The sequence below is a fragment of the Mytilus galloprovincialis genome, chromosome 7, assembly GCF_965363235.1.
Source record: "Mytilus galloprovincialis chromosome 7, xbMytGall1.hap1.1, whole genome shotgun sequence".
In the NCBI taxonomy this organism is placed as follows: domain Eukaryota; kingdom Metazoa; phylum Mollusca; class Bivalvia; order Mytilida; family Mytilidae; genus Mytilus; species Mytilus galloprovincialis.
The window spans coordinates 70,386,237-70,406,855 of record NC_134844.1 but is presented as its reverse complement, the minus strand read 5'-3'; the positions used below and the strand labels follow the sequence as shown (position 1 = coordinate 70,406,855).

Below are 20,619 nucleotides of genomic sequence, written 5' to 3'. Positions count from 1 at the left end.
GAAAATGTTCTATCATAGCAGATAAGAAGAAATAAGGAGAAAAAGCCCCCTTCTTTCCTTTAGTATGGCTTGTTCTGTCAAATGAATATTCATGGTAGAGTCCTATTTCAAGACAATTTTCTCATAAAATGTGTTTTGAAGACTCAATCCACTCAGAATATTTCATTTTTTGAACTATTTCACTTATATAGCAAGAAATGTTAACACATGAGATTACTCACAAGGTCACGGGTGCATGTACAGCTTCCCATAAGAGGTGTGATACCACCAATGATTTTCCCCTATTAGTCTTGTTAAATTTGCACTTTTCAAAAAAATGTTCAGAATTTATCCTTGTTTCAAATAAAGAAATACTTTGCATGAGTAAATTTTTATCCTGTCCAGTTCTATAGAAAAAAATTCACATAACATTTCATTGCATATAAGAAAATAACCATCATTGGAAGTTAACCCATCAAATTTCTCCACTTATTTTATCTGTGTACAAGGTTTAGTCATCATGTAACCTCAAGATTACAAAGATTTCTATAGAAATCCCAAATAAAAAATAATGCTGTTTTGAAATACCCAAGACATATGTTTATGACACAGAAATGGTTTTACTGCAATATAATGTAGGATTAATTACCTACAACTGTCAAATTCAAGGGAATACTTTTTTCGACCTACATTCGTATACAACCGGATGTGACGTACCATGATCTGGTGGTATTACACCTATAATTTATGGTTTACCAGTTACACTAACTTTTCACTTATTTTATGTACAGAAGGGAAAATAACTCTGATATTGAGACTCCGGACCACTTTTGTCAAAACTATTTTTTAGATCCTAAGAATATAACGAGCAAATTTATGAAATAATTTTGTCATAATCTTTAACGGTTGCATAGGAGATGCACACACACGAAAATTAGTGTTTGCGGAGATAAATCTAACACAGAAATTAGTTAGGTTTAACAGGATCAAATTTATAAGCGTATAAACTGTCGATAACATATGCGTTCTATCTAACCGACATCTTGCGAAACAAAATTTACAGGCAATAAATAAATAAGTTGGAACAAAAAAATAATGATCGGAACAAAATCAATAGGACTTTCTTAGTAAAAGGGAAAAAGACCTAACAACAATCAGAACAAAATCAATAGGTCTTTCCACGGAAAAGAGGAAAAACCTATCGTATGTACAATTTTAATTTCAATACATATGTTTGTGATTTTATGCACAATCCTGAAATTTCTTGCATAAAAACTTGAAATATATATGTTCTATTTAACTCTAAGTTTAACCAATGAAAATACTTGATTTGTCGTTTCAAGTACACATTCTACACTACGAGTACTGTGTCAAATTTCATGGTCGCTGACCTTTTATTCATATTAAATTTTGTGTTACAGAGACGAGAAGCGTAAGAAATAAGAGAGCTCTTTGGAACCTTGGATATCAATTAACCTATTATTTCGGAGTGGTCCGAGCCACTGCACTTCTAGACTATGGATGTTTTTGTGGATGGCATGGTAGTGGTACACCAGTTGACGGAGTAGACCAGTAAGTATGTACTACCACGGTTGATCTTATTGGTAAAAGGACTTGTTGTTTCTACGCCAATGTTTCACCAACTTAACGACGTAAAAACAAAAAGATATAAAAATACACTCTTAAACAATAACATGACTATTTAATATGTCAATATGGTAAGCACTTAAACATTCCAATTTTAAAACTGCTTTTAAAAGATACAACAAAATACACTCCTAAGTTAAATGAAAACAATTGAAGAATGTTTAAACTTACTGAAAAGTAGGAATACAACTAGCTTTATAGTGTCCATTGAAATACTAAAATCATACAGAAAGTTTATGAACCAAATATCAATAGACTAAAGGAAGTATTTGATATGTGCTATTTAGACAGCAATCCATCAAAACTATAAAAACACAAAAACACAGAAAGAATATCTAGGAGTCAAAAGACAGTCGGCAACAAAAGATAAGTGCCAAAATGACTGTTTTAACAATATAGCATTTTGTTTAAAAGAACAACAGTTCTGATACTTAAGACAAACACTTGCTTTGTTCTTAACTTGGGAAATGCATATTGACGTTTGGCGGGATAACACATTTGTGTTCTTTTAATTGCTTCGGTTTATAACTGATCAAGTATAAAATAAGTTAGGAAGCAACATTGATAACCAATGTTTTCACTTGACATGTCTATTTTAAATATGAGTTTAGGTACAGACCGTTTTGTGTATTCTAGTTTTGTATATATTTTTTTTCTATCTATCAACCATTAATTTGAATGTACCCGCTTTGAAAACTTTCTTTATTTTACAGATGTTGCAAAGACCACGATGATTGCTATGATCGCGTGGACGAATGCTGGCCTAAACTTTGGCCATACGCATATGAACTTAAAAACGGAACAGTTAATTGTCAAAGTAAATTTTAAATTTTTATTTTTAATATCTATGTTGCTATTATAATAATGATATAAATGATAATAATTAAAAAAAAGTTAATATAATAATAGTAATAACAACAATGCTAAAAAACAAAATAATACTAAAACTGCAAATTTTTAAGATTAGTACTTCATATACACTCATGATATATATATTTTAGTATATAGCAAAATGCATGTATATGCCAAAATTGACTTTTGTACAGCTTTTTATTATTTGCATACATGCTGCATGTCTTGTTTTATTTGTTATTGCATATATTTTTATACTCGGTGAAAAGCTCATGAGAGCTTGTGCTTATAGTAATTTGTCAATATGCCGAGTCAAAATAAAGTTTCACTGACTTACTTATTTACTTACTTACCTACTTACTTATTTACTCACTTAAGTTACTCACTTACTTATAATGATTACAAAATACCAATAATAATTAATAACAATAATGCTAATTAATGATACTAATAATCAGCATAATTATGGCATTACCTCTTTCTCAAAGGGATACATATGTGTAGATGTCGTCTATTTATGTGGTTCATAAGTATTTCTCGTTTCTCGTTTTTAGCTCACCTGGCCTCGTCGTCGTCGTTAACAATTTTTCAAACATCTTCTCCTCTGAAACTACTGAATGGATTTGAATGAAACTTAAAATGATTGTTCCTTAGATTATCCTGCACAAAGTGTGTGCTTCGATTTTTGATCCGTCAAAAAACATGGCCGCCGTTACTTAAAATAAAACAAAGGGGTCAAATGCAGTTTTTGGCTTATATCTCAAAAACGGAAGCATTTAGAGCAAATCTGACGTGGGATAAAAATGTTTATAAGGTCAAAATCTATCAGCCGAGAAATTTTCAGATGAATCAAACAAATCATTGTTGGGTTGCTGCCACTTAATTGGTAATTTTAAGGAAATTTTGCAGTTTTTGGTCATTATCTTGAATATTATTATAGATGAAGATAAACTGTAAACAGCAAAAATGATCAGCAAAGTAAGATCTACAAATAGGTTAATATGACCAAAATTGTCAATTGACCCCTTAAGGGGTAAATTTCCTTTAATGACAATTTTTCACAATTTGTTCATCATATTTGCTAACTTTAAAAAATCTTCTCCTCTGAAACTACTGAATGGATATGGATGAAACTTAGCATGATAGTTCCTTAGATTATCATGCACAAAGTGTGTGCTTCGATTTTTGATCCGTCAAAAAACATGGCCGCCCTTACTTTAAATAGAACATAGGGGTCAAATGCAGTTTTTGGCTTATATCTCAAAAACGAAAGCATTTAGAGCAAATCTGACAGGGGTAAAAATGTTTATTAGGTCAAGATCTATCAGCCCTGAAATTTTCAGACGAATCAAACAAACCATTGTTGGGTTGCTGCCACTTAATTGGTAATTTTAAGGAAATTTTGCAGTTTTTGGTCATTATCTTGAATATCATTATAGATAAAGATAAACTGTAAACAGCAAAAATGATCAGCAAAGTAAGATCTACAAATAAGTTAAATATGACCAAAATTGTCAATTGACCCCTTAAGGGGTTATTGTCCTTTAATGACAATTTTTTCACAATTTGTTCATCATATTTGCTAACTTTAAAAAATCTTCTCCTCTAAAACTACTCAACCAAATTCAACCAAACTTCAACTGAATGATCAGTAGGGTGTATAAAATAAAGTTTGTGTTTTATTTTCTATTTTGGTCTATTTTTTTAATACTTAATGCATTAGGTCAACTATATTTGGTGTATGAAAATATTTTATGATCTATATGTCGGTTACGCAGGTTTTATTTGAACTTGACCTCATTTTCACAGTCCATTGCTAAGTTTTAAGTGTTTGTGTTTTGGTCTCATTTTCTTTATTTATAAACAGTAAGTCATATATATTTGTAATATTGAAGAATTGTTAGCTGTACATGTTTGCCTGGCATGGTTCAATATGTTCAATAAGGCATTGTTTACCAGGTGAGCGATTCAGGCTCTTGAGAGCCTCTTGTTATAAAGATTAGACCGTTGGTTTTTCCGTTTGAATGGTTTAACACTAGTAAATCTTTTGTGGTCTTTTTCCTCGGAGTTCGGTATTTTTGTGTTTTTACTTTTTTTTTGTAGCCTACTGTTCGGTATGAGCCAAAGCTCCGTGTTGAAAAACGTACCTTGACCTATGATATATATCACTTTTATAATTATGACTTGGATGGACAGTTGTCTCATTGGCAGCACTTCTTCCTATATCTACTTAGTTTTATGATATGTTTTTTCTTTCCAGATCGTGCCAGTTCCTGTAAGGGGAGAATATGTTTGTGTGACAAAGTTTTTGTGGACTGTCTTCATAACAACACGTTTAATCCGGACAATCATGACGTAGACCAAGATGAACATTGCCATGGGAGATAATAAATGTGGAACATATAACATACACTCTCAGTTAGTTTTCTTATATAAGTATTTTAACGTTGCATTGAATTACGGACAAAACTTATGATTCTTAAATGCATTAAGGACAACAGAAGTGTTAACTTTGATATGTGTCCATTTGATTGTTGCATATATGTTTTGATTGGCTGAGACCAGGAAGCCAAACACATGAAATATATTTTAGAAAATGTTGAGATTTTGAAAGACAATTTTGAACTTTGTTGTACACAACTTTCTTAGGTAAGAGGAAGGTTAACCGTCATAATGAAGAATGAGAACATGTGATAAATTTATCCACCATTTTCTACATTTGAAAATGCGTGTACCAAGTCAGAAATATGACAGTTGTTGTCCATTCTTTTTTATGTGTTTTGTTAATTGGTTTTACCATATGTTTAGACACTTTCCTATTGAATATTCCTCGGAGTTCAGTATTTTTGTGATTTTATTTTTTATAAGTCTCAGACATTTTTTTTCCAAAAACTGAAACCAAATTACGTAGAAGTAAGCAGCACACATGTGTAACACAACGGCGTCACATTTTTAAGTCAGCCAGGAGCTTGTAATCCGACGGCTGTCGTTGTATTTGATTGGATTAGACTTGATTTTCGCCTATTGATGTAAATTAATTCAGACTGTTTGCTCTTTTTAAAATTTAATTTAATTTTTGGCGTCTCATGGACTTTTATGGGTATCTTTACGACACAGTTTTTTGTAATCGCTGAAGATATCGCAGTGACTTTGATTTATTCACACCTTTGTTCCTTGTACTATATGGATAGTTGTCTGATTGACACTGTTAAATCCTTGTTGTTATTTAGTCATGAGTATGCCTTTTGCGTATTCTTTGTTTGGTTCTTGATATACAACTCTGTGCTAATGTGTAGGGACATATCGAACAAGAATTATATTGATGTTATAATCCTTACAACTTTGGATATTGATTCAATTTTCTTCCTGGATGTCTGGTATGTTTTTGATAGAAGATTCCAGAAGAATCACTATACACTTGTGATAAAGAATAGCCAATAGAACGTTGTTACCAGCTGTAATGTTTATATTAGACGAGCTGACACTTAATTGGAAAAGCTACACATAATAGTTTGGAGCACTATATAAAGACATTTGATGTACTATTCTCGCCTACAATGTTTGGTAAAATTTGCGCATCATGAAAAATCTCCAATGGCTTCGTTCATCATTACTCTTTAGCACTTACTCTTTATATCATAATTGATATATAAGTCTTAGATAAATAATTTATTTATTAGTTGTTTTTTGGTTTGAACTAGCTGTCAGAGATTGCAAGTACTCTTATATCATTCTGTAATCGTTTCTTTTGTTTTTAGGGATGTAAATAACACTGCAACGTCCGGTTTGTGTTTTTTTCTTTTCTTTAAGTTTTCGGATGTATCAATTTGATGAAATTAACCATTTTTAACTTATTTTGATAGTTTGTTGTTATGTTGTACTGTAACACCCCTGTCAAAGGCTAGGGGATGGTATAACTATCACAAAAGTGTTTAACCGCCAAACATTATGTATACGGCAATCCCAAGTCAGGAGCCTCTAGTTCAGTGGTTGTTGTTGATTCATTTGTGTCATACATTTTTTTCGTATTTTTTTGTTATACATTATATTTTATAGCTGACTATGCGGTATGGGATTTGCTCATTGTTGAAGGCCGTACAGTGACCTATAGTTGTTAATGTCTGTGTCATTTTGGTCTTTTGTGGATAGTTGTGTCATTGGCTATCATACCACATATTCTTTTTTATATTTGTCCGTTAATTTTATCAATGGAAGTTTCATAAATCTTATGTATAGGCCTTTTATAGCAGACTATACTGTGTGGATTTTTCTCGTTGTTAAAGGTCGTACGGCTGCCTATAATTGCTTTTATACACTTTATTTGAACTTTGAATAGTTGTCTTATTGGTAATCATATCACAACGAATTATAAAAACTAACTTACAATTTTATTAAAAATTTAATATTAAATCAAATAATGTGTAAAAGGGAAATAATGAACCTGTTTAAGGGAGCCTCGTAGTCCAGTCAAACTAACATTTAACCTCAAACTAATTGCAACAGAAAATAATTGAGTTCTAATCTATAGCATTATGTCCTTAATACATACAGAAAAAAAAGACCCATAAAATCTAACTTGAGGAAAACTTAAAATCAGCATTTTTAATTTCCTATGGAAATTAACATTGGAAGGGGAGATAACTCCACAATTATGAAACTTTTTTGGTCAGTTTTTGGTTGATTTTCTTAAAACTTATGTAAAGTATGAGACTTTGATGGTGTTATTAGTTGATATTTGATTAATTATATAATTTTCTGCTCATGAAAGGTACAAAACCGAAGTGTTATAGGTAGTTTTATTTTTTTTTATGCATTTGTCATTAAAGAAATTGCAAATTTGAAGCTTTGTAATCATTTTGAAAATTATTGTGAAAATTTGGTTATTGTTTATATCTGTATATTATCATTGATTATATATTGTAGCATCTAACTCTTCTGAAGAAACTTTAAACCACAAAAAAATAATACATACTTAATTATTTTTATTAAATTTGAGATTCTTTACCTTGACATGTTGAAAAATTCGATAAGTGGTCAACTAATTAATTACGAAATCTAGATTATAGGTTGATAAAAGATATGAAAACACCTTTAGAGTTTTTTTATACCCTAAAGACTGCTAAAAAATCAAGAATCAATACATTCTGATGAATAGCAGCGGTAAAGTTATAATTTTGTATCAATTTTTATTGATATTTATGCCTTTTTTACAAGCGTTATCTCTCTTTTCAATGCTAATCTCCATAGGAATTGTAAATGGTGATTTTTATATTCTTCGTCAAATAAGATTTTATGTGACTTTTTTCTGTGTATATTTGGGGTATAATGCTAAAGATTAAAACTTAAAAATCTTCTAATGCAATTACTTTCAGGTTGGGGTCAAATTTGTGCTAGATTGACTGGACTATATAATATGTGGGTTTTTTTCTCATTGTTAAAGGTCGTACGGCTGCCTATAATTGCTTGCATACAATTTATTTGAACTTTGAATAGTTGACTTATTGGTAATCATATCACAACGAATTATAAGAACGAGCTTACAATTAATTGTATTAAAGATTTAATATTAAATCAAATACCTATGTGTGAACGGGAAATGCTGAACCTGTTTAAGGAAGCCTCGTAAGACTTGTCGGAATTGAAACATAGAACATATTGCATACAAACGTAATATTAAAATAGTAGATTGAAGGTAACATTGCATTCAAGTTTGAGATTCTAAATATAACCAATAGTCGTTAATTTATAGGATGGTGACTTTCAACGAATGCAAACACAACATAAATAGAGATACACAGACGTGGTATGAGTATCAATGAGAAAACTCTCAATCCAAGTCACAATGTGTAAAAAGTAAACCATTACAGGCCAAAGGAAAAATTAAAGTATTATTTATTAAAATGTTGCAAAACCAACTCAGAAAAATGCACGAATTACTTTATGTTCACAGCTCACAATAATACTTTTTCACATTTATGTTATTATATTATGTATTCTTTAAAAACATTAGTTGTCTCTAACTGTCTAAGAAATAAGTGTATTCTTTTTTTATTGATGCCGATATACTAAATACGTTCACAACTTCCTGTCAAGTACATGTACGACAACGTACTTATATTTATATAATATATTACAATATCATTGTATTCTACAGTTATTTCGTCGTCGGATTATAAATAAATTACATACATTTTACCTTATATGTCTCTAACAAATAGACAGAACAGATCATATAATCGAAACGTTTACCTATTACATACATCGTATATTTTAATGTCATCCTCTGTCATTCTAACAAACATGTATATTGTAGATTTAATGCAAATGAGGTCACTAGTTTGATCTATATACACGTATAACGTCAGTAGAAGTCAGTATATACACATTTCAGTCTTAAACGATAGTACAATGACTTGATTATCCCTAGCAATATGTCGGCATTGCTGTTCTAATTATTCTTACGTAGCGAAATGTAGTGCTGTAGACCCGGACGACCGTTTAATTTGTTAATATATTGCAATTCTTGTTGTAATCACCATTCAGTAAGAAAATCTAATTATGCAGCTTTTGTGTGTAAGTAACTTCTTAATATATTGGTTTTGTTTTACTTTTTGGATCGAGCGTCAGTTACCAGTCTTCTGTAGACGGAACGCACATTTTGCGTCAACACTACAACACTGATATGTATGATGAGTACATTTATCGAAATATGCAGTGTGGATGTTGTAACTGAAATATATTTAAACATATCAGATGAACAGAATATTTAGTGGTTATGTCATTTTAACATTCAACTTTCGGTGGATGGATATTTTGCTTTATCTGGACAACAAAAAAATAATTCCCAAAGGATATTCATAGAATTTCTTTTATTTGAAATTACTGATAGAAAAATGAAAGGTATGTTTAGAAAACTAACAGGTATGAGTTTTACTGAATACCGTTTAGCGTACCAAAAAAAAAAACAACTACCAAAATTATGATTCACAGACGGTTTTTATGGGGCAATCACTGCGATTTTTGAAATAAATGAATTTCAGGTAAGCCCATTTGTAAAGAACGATCAATTCTCTTGCATGCATATGTTTGTTATAAGGCACCAAAGACTTTTGATTTATTATTGTGTTTTTTAATCATCTCAAAGTGTCCTTCATGTTTGAAAGGAGACACCATGCAGACGTATAAAAAAGAGAGGCGAACAATAACAAATTGAAACTCATGAGTGGGCAATAAACTGACAACCCAATAACTAAAAAAAGACGAATTGACGACAAAAATAGACAACACACAACATAGAAAAAAAAATGAAAAAAAGAACCCCGTCAAAACTGGGAGTGATTACAGGTGCTCCGGAAGAGTAAACAATTCTGCTGCACATTTAGAACCCGCAGTCTTGGTAATGTTAGTACAAACCCGGTAGATGTAATAAGTTAACATTCGAGTAATTTGGAAATACTTTTAACTTATCAACTTAGATCTCTTCGTTAAACAACTTCCTTGGGAGCAGCAACTCTCTATCAAGCTTTTTAGTAAATCATGATAAGAAATTGAAGCTTGGTAATATAATATCAAATGGAAGATATAAACTTCGCATGCATGCGCTGCTGAAATGTTTCTACACAAAAATAAAAAGTTCGCAATTGGGAAAATGGAATCATACCTATTGCCTGAAAGTATTGTTTTTAATTGACATTTAATGTCAGTTTCTACATGGCAGTCAAAATATGAGGCAGATATAACTGTACTCGTTGTATTGTTTACTTAACTTTGATTGGATAGATGCATTACACATAGTCACCAAATTTTGCTGAATTTTAAGACTTACATCATACTGATTGATTAATTTACTGTTGGTGATTTAATGCCACTTTCACGCGCCACTTTTCGGCTATTTCACAGCAGTCAGTTTTAAAAGGTGGTAGACGACAGAGTCGGAGAAAATCACCACCCTTCGATAAGAAAACTGACATCCTAGTCAAATAAGAGTGGAGTTGAGTGCAACCGCACGAACGGTGTTCGATCCCACAACCTGAGTGTTTACTGGCTAGATATTGCAGTAGTACTTAGACCACTTGGCCACCAAGGACCCCTGTAATCATATTGAGTTTCAATCAAAGTTGACATACTATTACAAACTGTAAAAAGATCCTCTATAGATACACAAATCAATTTATTTTCTTCTAATTTCTTGATAGATTTGTCACTTGATTTGCACATAACCATTACATACATATTTGTGTTTATTTCAGAATATTGCGGCATGCTTATTGTGTATAATAATGTACATGTATATAGGAGGTAAGTAAACTGGGGGTTGAAAACAATCAATTATTGTCTTTTTGCCGTCCTCTATGCACTATTGTTTTTAGCAACGTAATTGGTGGTTAAAATAAGTTAGATTTTCAGGAATGATAAGGTACCATAGAGAATTTTGCACGATTTAGTTAATATGAAAACATTAAAGAAACAAGGGTACGTATACGGTAAGACATAAACGCATTGTTCGTAATGGCAAACTTGTCATCAAACTTGAAACTCTCTAAAGCGAATGTTGACTTTGCAATGTTGAAATTGTTGTTTTAACTGACTTGGTTCATCTGAACCATCGTCTTCTATATCCTTAAAAGGCGGACGAAAGATACCAGAGTGACAGTCACACTAATAAATCGTAAATAAACTGACAACACATGGCTAAAAATAAAACATGACATGACACAATATAGAAACATAAAGAATAAGCAACACGAACCCTTAAAACTCGATCAAACAAAACAACAAATGGAAACGTAAACATGGTAAACAATAGTATGAATTTATAATTTGTAAACACTACGATGTTCGGTGTTGTCTAAGTTATATACATTATTGCACATGTTTATGTTTCAGAGGCCAGAACGGTAAGACATAAGAGAGCGATATGGAACTTTGCATATCAATTAACCTATTATTTTGGAGCAGGTGAAGCCTTTTCACTTTTAGACTACGGTTGCTTTTGTGGATGGTATGGTGAAAGCAAACCACTAGATGGCGTGGATCAGTAAGTATGCTTCTAAAAATAACAGTTTGATCAATTAAACGTATACAATATGATAATTATATGATTATACAATACTCGTCACAAGTCTTAAATTAGTTTGATTATACAGATGATGGATTTGTAGAGAAATACAAAAAAAAGAATATGATAAGGCTATCCGATTGAACCGACACTTTGTCGTAAAGTGGTCTTTTATTTAGACGAATATGAAAAAAAATAGAATCGTATAAAAGGATAGTTGCAGTTGCCGAGACATAACAATGCATGCAATTACCACAACATTGTGGACAAACGGAATACGTTATAAATATCAAATTAAACAAATTAAGTTTACAACCATTATTTGTCAACAGGTAGTTAATTTTATCGATATTTAGTTCTGATTAGGGTCCTATTCGAAAATTCAAAGTATTTTTCACACATATAACATGTATAAATGAAAATGTAAATTTGTCATTTTCGTATTCTGTCATTAATTTTTTTATATATATTTTGTTCATAGGGTTTCTATTAGCCTTTTTCCTTTTTCTTTGTTTAAATATTTCTTTGATTGATAGTTTTGATAGTGATTAGCACCATAACACAATATTGCCAGCTGAATCCTAAATTTACTTATTATATCTGTTGGTTTTATTTCATGATATTGTCAATTTAAAGGAATTGTATCCGACTGTCATAAAAACGCCATTATAGATCAAAGTACAGTCTTAAACACGTATACTTGTTCACACTATGCATGATTGTGAATATAGCTATGCTGAATTATTTATACTCCCTCCGTAGTATGGTAGCGTGTTTACGTCGATAGTGTGAGTCATACCAAAGACTTCAGAAGAGCTACATGAGGCAGTTGTTTGCTGTTCCGAATTTGCGTTTAATTTGCCCTATAACGTTAAACAGCGATCATCTGATATCCTCCTTAAATAAAGTCAGTTTAAATGACCTTAGCCGACTATCATACACAAGGGTAGCAATCTACAAAACCAGGCTGAATTCACTATGTTCTACAAATTAAAATGCTTGTTTCAAGTCATGAACATGAATGTTGTTATCTATTCGTTTGATGAGATTGAGCTTTTGATGTTGCCATTTGATTAAAGACGTTCCATTTTTTGAATTCGTTTGGAATTCGGTAATGTTGATATTTTACTTTTTGAAATACAATAAATGTTCGAAAATGACGTTAATCACTGATGTTAGTTGATGATATGATGATATATGCTAAATTTCTGAACACTTTACTATATCTCAAATATATTAATAGAAATATAAAATGAAATACAGATTGACAATCTTTCATTTTACTTCACACTGAGTCTAGTTAATATTTACTTCTAATTATGAACGTGTATGTGTATATCTTGGATCATTGAAGAAAGTTTAAATCGAGGCTCGTTATTTCTGTTTTCCTTATTCTATGCCATTTGTCTCTTCTCTTTGTTTGCTCATTCATTTTCGTTTTGTTTTACAGATGTTGCAAAGACCACGATGATTGCTATGGTCGTGTAGACGCATGTTATCCTAAAACTTGGCCTTATGCGTATGATCTCCAAAACAAAACAGTTAACTGTCAAGGTAAACCAAATATTTTCGAAATGATAATCGTTTCATTTTTAATTGGTTACAGTTCTTTCTGATCAAGATCTTAACAAAAATGTTAAGAAGTCAAAACACATACAAAGTATTGTAAATAAAAAATCTATTGGCTTAACATTAATCAACATTTTGCAAATGTGAATATATTATAATAGCGAAGCATTTGACTTTTAAATAAACTTGGCAAAACAAATAACTCTATCAAAATATCCTCAATATTGTCATTATCATGCACAGCATAGTATAATTCCTAGTAAAATAGTCGTTGACGTAATAAATAAATATAAACAATCTTCAGCATTCAAGTTAAATTATCCCCACCCCGTATTTTACCTTCTAAGTACAATAGACATGTACGTTACGATAATCTGCACTTGTTCACATTTGTAGGAGTTAATATGCTATGTCATGCATAGTAACACTGCAATTTTCGAAACTACATGAACTGCGATGAATAAATTAGTCTAATTGTGGTTTGTTTTATGATGTATAAGAAACAGAAATGTATGTGTTTCTCCTTCAATAATTCACATTGCAAATATTGTCAACGCTGACATGTAGATATAACACATTGACAGAGGCTTCATCTAAAAAAAAAATTTAAATGTGAATTTAGATGAATGTCTAAAAATATAAGAAGATGTGGTGTGATTGCCAATAAGACAACTCTTCATTCAAGTCACAATTTGTAAATGTAAAAAATTATAGGTCAAAGTACGGTCTTCAACACTATGCATGATTGGGAACATGGCTATGCTGAATTGTTTATACTCCCTCGGTGGTGTGGTAACGTGTTTACCTAAATAGTTGGAGTCATTGGTTTGAACACATACCGGATCATACCAAAGACTTTAAAAGAGGTACATGTGACAGTGTGGACTTGATTATACAGTTAATTCACACAGCGATCAATCATTGTCATCATCTGATTTTGTTCTTAAATTATGATAATTATCATTTATGCTTTGTTGTTGTTAAGAATATTTGTTTCATTATTATTATAATTATTACCATCATATTTCTCAAATTTACTACCAATGTTATATAGTTTAACATATGCCCTATTTGTCGTGTGTTTGGTTCATGAATATACGGTTATATCTTTATTGTTTTATATATCACATGACCTCCAATAAAGTAAATTGATAATTCAGTGTTATAATATGTCTTTGTTATATTTTCAGAAAGTCCCAATTCATGTAAGGGAAGAGTATGCATGTGTGATAAAACATTTGTGGACTGTCTTCATAACAACACGTTTAATCTAGACAACTACAATATAAACCATGATACGCATTGTAAGGGGAGAGAATAAATGTGTTAACAAAATATTATTGTCATTTTATTGGAATTACCATTATCAAAATGCATTTAATTTCTTTTTTTTTGCAGAGATACAACAATGTCAAAGCAAAATACGTTACAAACAAACATAACTTTCCTTCGATGTACGTACTTTATTTCTGCAGTCTTGATATAAAAAAAACCGCAAGATTTTTGATAAATTAAATGTTTGTATTAAATAAGCCACAGCGAAAAGTAATTAAATGAAATTTGCATATACGTACTTGAAATTGTTTAGAAGTGATTGTATTTAATGTTTAAAGCCATTGACACTGACTGGTGTTTTAGGAATGTATACTATAGATTTTCAAATCTAAACCAAATCATATTTGTGAAATAAACGTACAACTATACATTCGAATGAAAGTGCTGGGGCGAACGAAATTATAAATTGCATTTAGTCACTGAGCCTTGATTTCAACATGTATCGGGTTTCCTATTTTTGGTAATTAACCAATGTATTTTATACTAACTGACATTTAAACCTATGTGCAAGATGTTGTTCTAATTCAACTGACACAGTTACTCAATCTCTAGAAAGGTGCATTAATAAGTGACAAAAAATCTACTGTTATTGGACAATTGTCTAATACTATTGGTTCAATGTAATCAATGATTGTTGCAATACTCATGTAACTTGAGAGCAATTCAGAACTGCAAAGATAATAATTATAGATATAAATACCATGCTTATTATAAAATGTAAACATTTCCTTAAAAAAATCTCACCAAGCTCTTCAATTCAAAATGATTAAGTTTGCTGAAATGAATAGGTCTGCTTTATTATCACTATACACGTTGAGGTTCTAATAATTTTTCGGATGTGTTGCCGAAAATAACATGATCTAGGCCCTGATAAACATTTACTACAGAATCATGGTGCACATGAAACAGAGATGAGTTGATATTGCGATATTGTTTTTTTTTTTTTTTATTTTGCATTACTTTCGATGTGTTATTGATCACTACAATATTTGCAATATATCTAAGTAGATAACTAATTCTGTCAATTATCATTTTCATTTGTTATAAAGTTCAAATCATTTTCATTTTTGGATTTCAATCTACACTCAGTGTTAAAAAAAGAATTGTGTATTATTACTTGTTCTACTCTATCAAATATCTGTTTATCACAATCAGTTTATATTAGGTTAATGGTTATTTTCTTAAACAAAACATCTTTTTGTCAAGTTTTAATTGTAAAATTAATATAACTCCTAATACATTTATCTGTTAGAGAAAAGCGACTAAACCAAACCATGTTAATTTATTTTAGTATGTTTGTAATGATTTAAAGTTGTGTAGCTGTTATAAATTAATTTATCCTTGGGAGGATGCATGTTTGTCTGTTTTACATATAATGTCAGAAGTCATTTCATTTATTATTAAGATGTCATCATTTAGTTAACATACATGCCCTACTTTTCCTCCAATAAACTTTCACCATGGATCATTGATAGTAGACATACACAATTCGTGCTGTGATAGTAGACATAAACAATTCCGTCTATGATAATAGACATAAACAATTCTGTCTTTGATAGTAGACATACACAATTCCAGCTTGATGGAAATATTCTACCTTTTGCTAGGAAATATAAGTATACAGCAATAAGTAAAAATGTTACAGCAATTCTTGCTGTGATAGTAGACATAAACAATTCTTGCTGTGATATTAGACATAAACAATTCTTGCTGTGATAGTAGACATAAACAATTCTTGCTGTGATATTAGACATAAACAATTCTTGCTGTGATAGTAGACATAAACAATTCTGTCTGTGCTAGTAGACATAAACAATTCCGTCTGTGATAATAGACATAAACAATTCTTGCTGTGTGATAGTAAACACCAACAATTCTTGCTGTGATAGTAGACATAAACAATTCCGTCTGCGATAGTAGACACAAACAATTCCGTCTGTGATAGTAGACATAAACAATTCTTGCTGTGATAGTAGACATAAACAATTCTGTCTGTGAATGTAGACATAAACAATTCCGTCTGTGATAATAGACATAAACAATTCCGTCTGCGATAGTAGACATAAACAATTCTTGCTGTGATAGTAGACATCAACAATTCTGTCTGTGATAGTAGACATAAACAATTCTTGCTGTGATAGTGGACGTAAACAATTCTGTCTGTGATGGTAGACATAAACAATTCCGTCTGTGATAATAAAAATAAACAATTCCGTCTGTGATAGTACACATAAACAATTCTTGCTGTGATAGTAGACATCAACAATTCTGTCTGTGATAGTAGACATAAACAATTCTTGCTGTGATAGTAGACATAAACAATTCCGTCTGTGATAGTAGACATATACAATTCCGTCTGTGATAGTAGACATAAACAATTCTGTCTGTGATAGTAGACATAAATAATTCCGTCTGTGATAGTAGACATAAACAATTCCGTCTGTGATAGTAGACATGAACAATTCCAGCTTGATGGAAATATTCTACCTTTTGCTAGGAAATATAAGTATACAGCAATAAGAAAAAATGTTACAGATAAAGGTTTATTTTAACGTATTAATAAAGGTACTTTAACTCGATCAATTTAACTAAGTAAGATATTTAACCTGTCTGGTAGTCTGTAAGCAGTTACCTTGATGTTTACATTTGTAAGTTGTTTTCATCTTAAAAGTTGGGAAATTAAATACACATTTGGATATGCAATCACAAATATACTTTGATTTCCTATTTAAATGGTTTTCCTTCAATTGTTTAGTGTTTATCAGAGTAACAATGTACACGATATAACAAACTAATACAGCATTGTTTTTTTAATAAATTTTAATTTGCAACAAAATTTGTCTTTTAAGTCTATGTATAGCTTGATTGATTAAACAGGTACACAAAAAGTTTATTAAGGATGGAAAGCATGTAAAGGGGGGTCTTATTTCTGTATTCATTTAAATTTGTAGGGCAGTAACTTTTACCTTTAAAGTAATCTTACAAAGAAATGTATAATATTGTATTTGTATTTGTTTCTGTTTCTGCAGTTATATGATTTATTTATTCAATACATTTTTTTTTCTTTTATCATTAGTATAAATAGTATTTCAGTTCTTTTTCCATGATTGTTCGTTAGGATTGTCTTAAATAATCTGAATGGGCAATCAGGTCTGGTTCCTCTAGGTGTAATACCTTCAAATCGTAGTACGTCAAACCTGGTTGCATATGAAAAAAGGTCGACAAAGTATTTCTTTGCATTTGATAGTTTTAGAAAATTCATCATACATTGCAATGAATTGAATGAATCATGGACATATATCGTGCATGTTTAAAAGCACCATTATTACTTTTATTTGGTGCTTCTATAAAAGAGGGGCGAAAGATACCAAAGGGACAGTCAAACTCATCAATCTTAAACAAACTGACAACGCCATGGCAAAAAAATGAAAAAGACAAACAAACAAAAGCACACACGACACAACATAGAAAACTAAAAAATAAACAACACAAACCCTACCAAAACTCATTGGGTGATCTCAGGTGCTCACGAAGGGTAGTCAGATCCTGCTCCACATGTGGCACCCGTCGTGTTGCTTATGTGATAACAAATCCGGTAAACAGTCTAATTCGGAAGGTCACATTCATGAAAGGGAAGGGGATTGTAGTTACGACGTAAGGAACATATCCGATATCATTTGTGAAACGGTTATTCCATAACGGTCAACCAACTTATGATGGCGTCCGTAAAATTTACGAAGGGATGATTTCAACTTCACCATTTGGAACTCTTGGTTTAATAGCTTCCTTGTGAGCAGCAACCCTCTATCAAGAAAATCATGATAGGAACTGCAAGTACGAGAATATCGTATCAATTGGGAGTTATAAGTTAAAAGATACAATAAAATACACACCTAAGTTAAATGAAAACAATTGAAAAATGTTTACACTTACTGAGAAGTAAGAATACAACTAGCTTTATAGTGTCCAATGAAAATAAATAAACATTATTAGTTGATGTAATCTTAATAAAAAATGGATACAATAGTTTGAATTTTAAATGATAAAGCAATGGTAAAACGGGTTGAAAAGATCTGCAATTAAATAATTAAACTAATATGAAAAGTTTATTTTAGTAACCAGATGCCGGATGAATAAAAAGTGTGACAATAATTAAAAAACATAGGGTATGGTATAACGAGAACATTTCTTCAATGTTCAAAACGTCTCTAAAAATAACCCGCTTTAAGCTCTAGATCCGCGCCTGATTTATCGGATACTTGTATAAAATATTAGTTAAATTTTACAGATCAATAACATTTAAAAATATTAAAAGGCTATGAAAGGATTACTATGTTTATTAACCATACTCCTAAGATTTTCTACGGCGGGCTGATAAATAAAGGCAACAGTGGTATACCGTTGTTCGAAATTCATAAATCGATTGAGAAAAAAAAATCCAGGTTACAAACAAAAACTGAGGGAAACGCATCAAATATATGAGGATAACTACAACACAACAAAAACACAACCTCAAAATGTAACTACACAGAAACGAACTATAATATAACAATGGCCATTTTACATACTTGGTACAGGACATTTTAAGAAAAAAATGGTGTGTTGAACATGGCCAAACCTATAAACGAGCCTTTATTGACTGCTTTTGGAATGTTATCACATGCCATTCAGTTAATGTCCGTGGCGTGTGTTTGAAAATATGGCAGACGACACGGCTACATTTAACGTTTTTTTTTTTTTTTTTTTTTTTTTGACAAACGACAACACAGTGAAGAAACCCGCAAGTGATTTAACACTTTCCGCAAAATGGCTAAGAAGCAACAATGAATTAAGATTAAACATGATTTGAAAGACGTGTATCAAATTCGTAGTCGTCCAACTCTAGACAGGTTCTAGCCCCAACAAATTCAGCTAAAAATGAAATGCCAGAAATTGCACATGAGAAATATCAAAGATAAACTATTTTCGGGGGGATGGGTGGCGGTCAGCCATCAGAGGAAAGGTGACAATATTGTTTTCAAACTACATTGTAAGAACATGATAATAGATATGATATTTCACAAGATAAATGAAATACTTGTAATATCAATAAAAACAGTAACAGTTGAGCAATTTGTATTTGGTTGTGTGTAAATTATTATCTAAAAGATCGAAGAAAAAATTTTGTTAGTTCTTGTCTGTATTTCTACTATTGAAGTACAACTATGATATAATGATCCTTACATGTCATTTTCCTACAAGACCCTTTATCGGCCCTCTTTTTAATTTGACATGAAATAATTTATACATAATGATATCTGATTATATTACCATATGTCTATAAGTGCCTTAATTCTATTGTAGTGATTATTTAAAAATGAGATAATGCAGACTGCAGTTTTTAAAACAAAAAAGACTTCAAATTTAGGATATGAAGATATAGAATTTAATATTAATTTGGTAGACGCGGCTAAAAAACAAGTAGAGTTCCTGCATCTTGACGACAAAGAAGGGAATCTTTATGAAGGGAATATAGTAAGACAAGTAACAGTTACCTTAGTTATTCTATGCCGAAAGCAACATTTAATGCATTTCGTTATATAGAGTTTATATGTTCATATTATTATCAGTAGATATTAAAGGTTTTGGCTGCCCTTTACTCACAGTAAGAAACGTCGTCATACCGAAGAGTACGACGTACAATGATTTTGTCATGAGGTGGTGTAGTTGTTCATGATTTAGTTAAGTCATTTTATCGAACGATTGCCTTAGGTTTCTTACAAAGAACCAAGTTGAACAAGTAAATAAAAAGTAGAATAATAAAGATACGAAACTCCAAGGCTCGCGTTTTAAATTTAAATGACAATTTAACTGTCTCGAGTGGAGGACTGTCGTATTACACGAGATCAAGATCTGATGAAGAGATTTGTTTTTCCTATAAGCAGGCAAACTATGCCTTCTTTAAAATGATTTGCAAACAGATGCGTTCTATCTATATGACGTCATCAGGCATGGTCGCCTTTTCTCATGTCGACACAATAGGAAATTCAGTGGAAAGCAAGAACATTTGACATCATAATCGAATTTCGATCAATAAGAATTGAGATCAAATGAACCACACGTTGATTGGACAAAAAATAATCGACACGTCAGGAATACTATCACTTATTAAGACAGTTTTCAAAAATTCGCCTTTCAAT

The 20,619-nt window shown here is 31.1% G+C and overlaps 1 long non-coding RNA gene across 3 annotated transcripts; it reads left to right on the top strand.

Moving 5' to 3' along the window:
• The first annotated feature begins 8,836 nt into the window (after positions 1 to 8,836).
• LOC143081919 (uncharacterized) lies at positions 8,837 to 14,440 on the top strand. Of its 3 annotated transcripts, none has more exons than XR_012980156.1 (5): positions 8,837 to 9,051; positions 10,728 to 10,776; positions 11,365 to 11,515; positions 12,987 to 13,090; positions 14,296 to 14,440. It is a non-coding gene; the product is annotated as an uncharacterized LOC143081919 (long non-coding RNA). The 3 variants fall into 3 exon arrangements; XR_012980155.1 differs by having other exon boundaries at positions 8,837 to 9,378; XR_012980157.1 differs by lacking the exon at positions 10,728 to 10,776 and having other exon boundaries at positions 8,840 to 9,378.
• The last annotated feature ends 6,179 nt before the right edge of the window (positions 14,441 to 20,619 follow it).